The following is an 8,163-nucleotide window of genomic DNA, read 5'->3' on the forward strand; positions in this document are numbered from 1 at the left end:
TTCTAATTTCAAGAATTATATATATATGAGAGAAATCTTTTTGACATTCAAGGCCGTCTTAAAAAAATACCGAGGGAGAACGAAGGTTGAAAGGGGAAAAAAGTAGAAAAGGTATTAAGCGTGAAAATTAAGAATAAAATAACAGTGAATGATCTAAAATAAATCTGACTTCGTACATAAAAGAATTTTTTTAACTAATTGAAAAAAATTTTTCATTTCCCTTAAATTCAACACTAAAATGTAAAATTGAAATAACAGGATTAAATATTCATCATTATGTGTTCAAATATTTGAAAAATTTAAATTATTTATTGAAGAAATACAAAAGAAAAAATTTTATATTATTTACATTCGTTTATTTATAAATTTCTTCTTATCTTGAGTTGGTGCCCTTGAGTTGCACTTTGATTTGAAAAAGAATTTTTTAGTTGAACATATATATATTTATGTAAATTTTATTTGTAAATACAGATAATAAAACTAATATTACTGAAAATTATCAATATTAAAAAAAATTTTAATTATTTCAAAAATAGAAAATATAAATTAATTAGATGAGAAATATTGAAATAGATTAATAAATAAAAAAAATTTAATATTTAAAATTTTTCTTTCTGTTTTATTTTTAATTATTTTTATTTAATATTTAATTTTTTATTTTACTTTTTATTTTATTCTCAAGTATTCAATAATTTTTCAAATGAAAAAAAAGTAAATAAATTTATTACTTTTGTCAATTTTTTTATAGTAGAAATAATACATAAACGAAAACGATAGTAAATAATAAATAAATAAATTATTTTCTATTTTGTTTGTAAAAAGTTGTTAATTTACAAAAAAAAGTAAACTAAAAAAAGCAACAAAACTTATTTACATTTGTTATCACCCTAGTTATAAAACTAATAATAAAAGTGAAAGAAAAGTTAATTAAATGAGTCAGCCTTTTTGTTGTTGGTCAAAAGTTAAATTGACTTGCGCATTAATTAAGCGAACCACTCGAAAAGATACACCGGAAGTTGATCTCCTTAGATGTTTAAGCCGAGAGCTGAATTCTAATCCGTCAACTAACAAGAAACTAACAAGAATCTCGGTAAGTTAGCAAAAAAAAAAAAAAGAAAAAAAAAGAACGCAAATCTATCTTCACTTAGGGAAAACTTACCGAGGATCAGTGGGAATAAGAAAAATAAGAAATTCTTTTCCCCTGTGACCCGATTTTATTTTCCAATGACAAGCCCAAGGCTTCTTAAAGAGAAAGAGTGAGAATAAATAGTTATTTTCGTAACAAGGGCGCAAAATAGGTGATTGCGACGATGGCGAAATGAAGGGACCGAGGGGACACAATTTCGCGCCCGAGGCGAAGCCGAGGGAGCGAAAGTGTCCCCGAGGTCCCGAAATTTCGCCAAAGTCGTAATCACCTTTGCGCCCATGATGCGAACATAATTTTTTGTCCTAACTGCATGGAAAGTATGGCATTGAGGGCACGCACGATTAAACTCTCATATTAGTTAAAAATTAAGCTCTATATAAATATTATATCGAATGAAGTCTCTAATGATAGAAGTTTTAAAATAGAAATAAAAAACAATGTATTCTGGAAACATAGTATTTATTTAGAACGTAGTAATTAATAATTGAACAAAACTGAAACAGGAACTTTTAAAATTGACAATATTTTGATAAACGAAATGGAAACAAAACCAAATATCTCATTATTTTTTTTAGAGAAAAAAAAAATTGCAAATTTTTATAGACAAAATAAAACAAGTTGAAAATGTTTGCAGTTTTATAGTCAACATAAAAAGAAAGTCGAAAATGTCGCATTTTAATGAAGAAAATCAAATAATTAACAAGCGGGCGGTAAAGTATTTTCCGCCCGCTCGGAGGTAGGGGAAGCGGGCGGAAAATACTTTACCGCCCGCTGACGTCATACAAGCGGGCGCAAAATACTTTTCCGCCCGCTTCCTCCACTCCCGGGCGTAATGTGTTATTTTGCGCCCGCCTTAAGTGCCCGAAATGACATACTTTTCGTGCAGGTAGGACAAAAAAAATTTTTTTTTTAAATTTAAAAAAAAATTAAAATTTGTAAATTATTATTATTCTCGATATTTGCAAAATACAGTAAAAAAAATAATTAAAAATAAAAAAAATAAAAAAAATAACAAAAAAAGTTAAAAAAAAGGTTTTTTTTTAAATAATTTAATAATAATTATGATTTTAGAAAAATCAAAATTTTAGTTCTGTACCCCAAGATACAGAATTTAAAACTTGATCTGTTTCAACGAAGATAAAAAGTTAAAAAAATAAAACTAAGTTACAAATTTTGTTTCTTTACAAAAAAGTATTTTTATAATTTATATTTATTACACAAAAATCAAAAATTATTAATTGAAGTTGAAAATATTTTTTCTGCATAAGTAAAGTTAATTTTAATATTCTTACTTTTACTCAAATATATAATAAAAAACAAATTTGTAATATAAATATACTATTTAAATTTCAAGTTCAAATTATAAACATCAGTAAAAAAAAATCATTTTTATAAACACCGAATTTTTAATTATTTAAATTGTTACATATATGATAAATTATAATTCATATAAAATAAAATTAAAAAAAAAGAAATACAAAAATTATTAAATTGTTACTTACGTTAAATTTGATGATATTCCGACAATAATAATGCAACAGGGACAAATGACTAGTAAGTAAATTGTGCCATTATGTGAGAAGAGACTTGCCACTGAAACAAGTCACGTGTACGTGAAATATGCACTTTATTGGGAATTATATAAAATAAAAAAAAATAACTTTCCATTAACTGCCGCGCTTGAAAACACGGCGAATACTGACCAAATAAATGTGTCTGACGTTAAACGGTCAACATCACTGATTATTTGCGCGCGCATCAACAACATGTGGAATTCCCCCGCGTGTGCGCTGTCAATTTCTCCCTTTATACGTTATTCTCATAGAGAAAATATAAAAACACACCCATAATATTTTTTTTTAGGATTTGAAAAAAATACTCTTTTAAATTTCTGGCTTCGTTATCTAAGTCCAAAAAATCTAGAATAGTGAACCTCAATCGAATAACATTAGTTTCAATATTATGAAGAAATGATTCCATGTCCATAATAAAGTTATCGAAACCTTTATAGTAAATTAAATTGTCTTTAAATTTTTGTACGTTGCATAAAGATGTCCTATCGATGAATTTTAGGGAAGAAAGAATTGCTTTATTGTCATAAGTATGAATAGTTGTCAACTAGTAGAATCAAAAATTGGTAATGGTACCAATTTTTGATTCCAATGATGTTACACTCCATTCTTCAGAAAAGGATGAATCTGAATTTTACCAAAAAGTACAAATTTACGGATTCGTTGAAAATTACTATACACAAATGTTGCTCTCAGTGCGAGACATTGAAAATTTAAAATCAACATCTTTTAGTCTGTACGTAATCCAATCATTCCAGAATCAAAAGTACAATCTGAGTCTGATGTTAAAAAAGCTGTAAATTATTATAATAGGCCCACAACTGCATTGCAATATGCTTTTGATGCTTTAGGTTTTGGTGACGAACTCTTCTTGATAATTCTTATCGACTACATTGATTCAACAATAAGTATGAAACAAATCAAACATAACATTCATGGAGTTTTTTGGAATGAACTTTACTTTTCGATAAGTTTAGAAAGAGATGGTGATGTTACTTTTAAACATGAATTTTCAGGCGATACGGAGAAGAATAAAAGTCCGTTAAATAAAGTTCACAAATTCTCTCCGGATGATAAAATAATTTGCTATCACCGAGAACCAAGACGACTGAAATTTAATTTACCCGAATTTAATAGTGTAGAAGAAAAGAATTCATTTGTCTTGACACGTTCACGTACCACAGGTAATAAATAAATTGAAAGTCATTAATATAACTATAATTCATAAAACCATTAATGATTTTAATTAAATAAATATAATTAATGATTAATAATTAACTACTTACATTAATTTATAAATTTATTTATTTTTTTATTTCACCTTCGAAATGTTGCACAAAATTAATTTTTCTAAATTAGGTATATTTAAATGTTGAAAAATTTTCATTTCCCTAAATTTTATTCACTCGAATTATCAAATGACATAAAACGCATTTACCCCAATCCTAATGTGACATAACCTTTAAATTTTCGAAACGTCATATTTTAGAAATTTTCATTTATAGAAATTTTATTTGTCATAATTTTTGTTTACTCGAATTTTTACATGATTTAAAGTATTTTTAACCTAATTCCCATATGACATATTTTTTAAATTTCCCAACTATTTTTTAACACATAATGCAAGTCACAGAAATTTCATTTTGTCTACGTATTCAGTCCGTAATTAGTCCGCAACAATCTAAATTTATGCCCGGTGAAGAATTCTTATAAAATAAGTACGGAATTATCCGATATCAATATGTAAAGAATACGGAATCAGTCCGCAACAATATTCCGAGTTTAATCAAGTTAAAAAAACTTAATCCGCAAAATGTTCGGAGCAATCCGAACTCTGTAAGCAAGAAATCCGGTATTAGTACGCAACAATTTGAAATTATGTGTGGCAAAATCCTATTCCGAAAGAAGTACGAAACAATCCGAAATCTGTATGCTAAAAATCAGAAAATTGTCTGCAACAATCCGGATTTAATCCAACTTAAAAGCATAATCCGAAACAAATACAAATATCACAATCCGAAAATAAGTCTTATTATTATAAGAATTTGTAAATATATACAATCCACAGACAATTCAAAACAATCCATATTCAATCCAATTCAAAGACTTAATCCGGAATGATTTTGGTATAATATTGAATTTGTATATATTAAAAACAATTTGTATTAAATGCAGATAAATTCAAACTAAAATTATAGTTTCCTATGACAAAAACCTGACAAAAACCAGAATAATTCCGGATTTAATAATTTCACATTTGCAAGTAGCGTATTATCAGACTAAATTCGGACTAGGTCGGACTAATTCCTGATTCACTGGTTATATACAAACCGCATTGAGTTTGAATTTATCCGGACAAATTCTGAGCGACAAAAACCTGTCCATAAGCAGACTGTTTCGGATTAGCTGAGGATTCACTGATGGTTAAACCAACCGGATTACTTCTGCATTGACTAGTCGCCTATGATCTGACTAACTGCAGACTAAACCAGACTAATTACGGATTCAATAGTTATAAAAAACGGTCTCACTTTTTATTCAGGGTATTTAATTATGGTGAATAAAATGTTTAATTCTGCAGTCAATTTGTTTTTACAAATTTACTAGTATTATTAGTTATCCTGTTTCAATATTAAAATTAACACTGATGTGTTAGTTCCTTGTCATTTCTTTTCGTGGCACTTTATAAATTCTATTATGAATTTGAACTCCCATGCGAGCATGGTATAGTGGTTAGTGTATTCGACTTCGGTGCGAAATAATGTTAGATAGGTGTAGGTTCGAATCCCAAGCGTTAGAAATTTTAAGTTAATGTAAATAAAATTGCGATAGGTAAATCGAAAAATATGTTGAATGTACCATTAACTATAATAATCTTCGAATTCATTCATTCATTCAGTCTGTCCACAGCCTGTATATTCTGTCCACAGTGAGAGAGAAAGATTGATAGAGAGAAAGAGAGGGAAGTATCGCCTGTCCTTTTAGTTTAGAGTAGGAGCGAAAGAGAGACGAATATTATTATTATATCTATATATATTAAGTTAGTCTTTCCTTATATATTCTGTTCACAGTGAGAGAGAAAGAGAGGGAGGGAGGTATTGTCTCTCCTTTTAGTTTAGAGTAAGAGCGAAAGAGAGACGAAAAGTTAAGAAAGTAATGCCCACTTTTTGGGTTTAGAAGGGGGTATCATGTTTTCTCCATTTTCCGTGTCAGGTAGAAAGAGAGTAACAGAATTTGATAGAGGAAGGAAAAGTGGGGAATTTTACTTTCAAGCCAAAATACGAAATGGGCGTCTTATTTCCTTATTGGCTAATTATTTTTCTGTTTTCACTCACAGATAGATTAAGGAGTAAAAGAAAGGGAGATCAAGAACGAGGTATGAGTGAGAGGTATTTATCGTTGTTCCATGAACCAAATGGACAATTTTTCATCAATTTTTGACTCCCACCCCGACTCCAGTTGTGAACAATCGCAAATATTTTAAAAAACTAATTCGTATAATTATTTAAGATTCAATTATCTTCGAATAATGAGTAAGGCTTTCTAAAGTGTACCAATGGTTTTTTAAGCCTGTTACGCGCTGTAATGCTGCCTCTACAATACGAAAAAAAAGTGAGAAATCATGAGTACACTTCAGAAAGCCTTACTCCAATGTAAATAAAAATTTATGAATATTTACTTTTTGGACTCATTGAATTTTTTGAGAAATTATGGTCCTGTTCATAATTAAAATTCTACAAAAATTTGATCATTTTTATTAATATTTTTTAATAAAACTTCTATTATTTGTAAAAGATTTTACCAAATTTTAAATGTTTTCCTTAAAAGATTTTTTGTATAATTAAAAAAAACTAATTAATTTTTTGATGAATGTCAATTAAAATTTTAAATATAAATTTTTATTCCAAAATTTTAAAAATAATTCTAAAATATTATTTTGTTATGTATTTAGATTTTTGGAAATATAAATTAAAAATACTGAAAATATTGAATTTTTAAAAATTAGAAGCTAATTTGCATATTTAAATTGGCCTTTAAAGACTTTTTATTCTTTAAAAATTAATTTCTTAAAATTATAACAAAATACTTAAAAAATTAATTATTTTTCAATTTAATTTTACAAAATATCAACTATTCAGAAAGATTTTTTATTATACATGAGGCATTCTTTGTCAACGGAAGCCCCCTTCTCCCAAAATTCGTTTAAGTGTAAAAAATCGGCAATATTCTTTAAAAAAATTTTAAAATAGTTACTTTCAATTGCCGACTGGCGTTTATTAAAATACAAAATGGCGGATCCAATATGGCGGATAAATTTTTTCAAATGCATTGGATTCAAAAGAAATTTGTTACTCGGGGGTTTTTGGGGTCGCTGATTACGAATCTGCTATCGAAATTTCAAAATTCAAAATGGCGGATCCAAAATGGTCGTCAATTTTGTTAAATTTATTGGATTTAGTAGAAATTTGTTACTTAAACCAATTTTGGGGAGAAGGGGGCTTCCGTTGACAAAGAATGCCTCACTATATATTTCAAAAATTTAATTATGTCTTAAAAAATTATTCAAAAATTTTTTTTTTAAATTTGTTTATAGTTACTTTTCGCATTATCAAAATCAAAATAACTTGCATTTTTTTGCTAAAAATTGTGGTATTTTTATGTTTGAAGTTTGAAGGAAAAGACGAAAAAGTGGCAATTTTTTAAAGCAAGTCGAAAAAAGTCTCAATTTTCTTAATTTCCCTGAAAACTTTTTTTATTCCATATGCACAAAAATGGCGCTTTTAGATAGCTGACGACAGGGAGTAAAGTCATTTATTTGTTCGACCGTATGAAAATGACGATTTTTTTTCCAAGGGCAAAAAAACAGCTGGTCCCATGCTTTTTTGTCCAAGGTAAAAAAGGCCGCCATTTTCATACAAGTCGAACAAGTGAATGACTTTTACTCCCTGTCGTCTACTATCTGAAATCGACACTTTTGTGCATTAGGAATAAAAAATATCGTAAGGAATACGGGAATACAGGCAGCCAATTTGTTCACGATGATTTTTGTGACACTCCTATTGAAAATACCCACATGGGATCCTACATGGGATCTTACGTGGGTTCTTATACAAAAACATGTATAAAATCCCAGATCCCACGTAAGAATCCACATAAGATCCCATGTAAAAGCACATGTATATTTGGGACACGATTTGAAGCAGGAATTCATGTGGGAATTTGAGTTTGTGTATCTACATAAAAATCCACATGAAGTCCTATGTGAGAATACATAAAGGATTTCATAAAGGAATTCATATGGGCTATCATATGGGTTTTCATGTTTCATATATAAGATTTCACATAGGATTTCACAAAAAATTTGATATGTGATTACATTAGGGATACATTGTGAGAATTTTCAAAGGATTAAAAATTAATTAATTAAAAATTAAATAATAAATT

The 8,163-nt window shown here is 28.1% G+C and overlaps 1 protein-coding gene across 4 annotated transcripts in view; it reads right to left on the reverse strand.

Annotated features, from left to right (window-relative positions):
• LOC122509685 (spondin-1-like) overlaps positions 1-2,838 on the reverse strand; it is a 28,257-nt gene extending 25,419 nt beyond the window's left edge. For all 4 annotated transcript variants that reach the window (XM_043623910.1, XM_043623912.1, XM_043623909.1 and 1 more), the window contains exon 1: positions 2,650-2,838. The gene's annotated coding sequence lies outside the window, so the exon portion shown is untranslated. The remainder of the gene's footprint in view (positions 1-2,649) is intronic.
• Between the last annotated feature and the right edge of the window lie 5,325 nt (positions 2,839-8,163).

The sequence above is a fragment of the Leptopilina heterotoma genome, unplaced genomic scaffold (genome assembly GCF_015476425.1).
Source record: "Leptopilina heterotoma isolate Lh14 unplaced genomic scaffold, ASM1547642v1 Lhet_61, whole genome shotgun sequence".
Taxonomy (NCBI): Eukaryota; Metazoa; Arthropoda; class Insecta; order Hymenoptera; family Figitidae; genus Leptopilina; species Leptopilina heterotoma.